The sequence below is a fragment of the Otolemur garnettii genome, unplaced genomic scaffold (assembly GCF_000181295.1).
Source record: "Otolemur garnettii isolate 467f Iridium unplaced genomic scaffold, OtoGar3 scaffold00211, whole genome shotgun sequence".
Taxonomy (NCBI): Eukaryota; Metazoa; Chordata; class Mammalia; order Primates; family Galagidae; genus Otolemur; species Otolemur garnettii.
The window spans coordinates 428293-430231 of record NW_003852606.1 but is presented as its reverse complement, the minus strand read 5'-3'; positions in this window follow the sequence as shown (position 1 = coordinate 430231).

Genomic DNA, 1939 nt, shown 5'->3' with positions numbered 1-1939 from the left:
TCATTGTTGTTTGGCGGGTCTGGGCTGGGGATTCGAACCCGCCACCTTAGGTGTACATGGCTGGCACCTTAGCCGGTTGAGCTAAAGGCGCCGAGCCAACAACCCTTATTTTAAATAATAAACATGACACTTCAGTGACAATCTATTATAACATTTCCAATTCAAAAGTTAATTTCCTGGGCATTGACTGTGGCTCAAAGGAGTAGGGCACCAGCCCCATATGCTGGAGGTGGAGGGTTCAAACTCAGCCCCAGCCAAAAACTGCAAAAAAAAGTTAATTTCCTAAACTAAACTATTTAATATGCGCATCTTTAGCATGTGAGCTAAATTTACATAACAACTAAAATGAGAAACAGGTCACTTAGGCCCTAAACCACTAGACCCAGCTGTGTCATGTTCTCCATAGCCTGACATACTCCATTTCATTCTCACTAAATGTTCAAGCTAGGGTCTTTCTGGGGGAACTCTTGGGGCGGGGCCTGGTAGGGCTTTTGTTCTGGAAGGGGAAGGGGGAAAGGATTTAGGTCCCTATAACTCACCTGTAATTCCTGTTTCTCTGGTTTTATAATGTATAAAACCAAACTGTAACCCCCACCTCTAAGTGTCCACTTGCTCAGGGCTTCCTGGGTGTGATTACAGGTCATGGTTCTCAAATCTGGCTCAGAATAAACCTCCTACAATTATTTTACTGAGTATGACTTCTGTTCAGTCTACAAGAGTGAGATTCTAATCTCACTACTCTGGGAGGCCGAGGTGGGCTGATCGCCTGAGCTCACAAGTTCGAGACCAGCCTGAGTTAGAGTGAGACACTGTCTCTAAAAATAGCTTGGTGTTGTGGTGGGAGCCTGTAGTCCCAGCTACTTGGGAGGCTAAGACAAGAGAATTGCTTGAGCCCAAAAATCTGAGGTTGCTGTGAGCTTTGATGCCATGGCACTCTACTAGGGGTGACAAAGTGAGACTGTGTCTCAAAAAATAAAAAAATAAAAAGAGTGAGATTATGTCTCAAAACATATAAAATAAAATAAATGACGATGATTGCACAATTCTGTGAATAACTTGAAATGGATTATACTTTAAGGGGGTGAATTATATGGTGTGTGAATTATATTTCAATAAAGTTGTAACAACAACAACAACATTAGGGAAGATGTAGCAGTTACAAAGGAGAACATTTGTCCACTAGGTTCAGGGAACAGAACTGTCACTGACTCAGTGCTTATAGATATTAGGCACAGCAGTCCCTGAATCCTCACATCCTTCAGAAAAAAAAAAGAATAATTTCCCCTATTTTACAGGTAGGTTAACTGGTAGCCTATTTCAGGACTTTGCACTTATCTAAGAGTGGAAAGTTAGAAACAACTTTAACACCCACAAGAATAAATATAGCGCCAACATATTAGTCTCCTAATTTTGAACTTCGCCCTTTTCATGTTTTTTTTTTTTTTTAACCTCATTTCTTCATAAGGACAATGCAGTGAAGTCAGTACTTTTCTTCCCAATTTTACAGACAGGGAAACCAAGGAGCAAGGAGATTAAGTAATTTGGCTCAGCAGCACACGGGAGGAAGTGTCAGAGATACTGGGTTCTGCCAGCCCTTAATGCTATTAACCACTCCTTTCATTTCTAACATCCTCGGGTGGAAAATTCCATAGCCTCAAAGGCAGGAGTGGAGTGGAGTACGAGAGCACATGGACCAAATATTCCCATTAGGCTCTGAGCCCGTAATTCAGTGGTTAGGGTGCCAGCCACATACACCAAGACTGGCAGTTTTGAACCCTGCCAGGCCCTGCTTAACAGCAATGACAACAACAACAAGAAGAATAAAAAGAAAATAGCTGGGCATTGTGGAGGGTTCCTGTAGTCCCAGCTACTTGTTAGGCTGAGGCAAGAGAATCACTTAAGCCCAAGAGTTTAAGGTTGCTGTGAACTGTGATGCCAC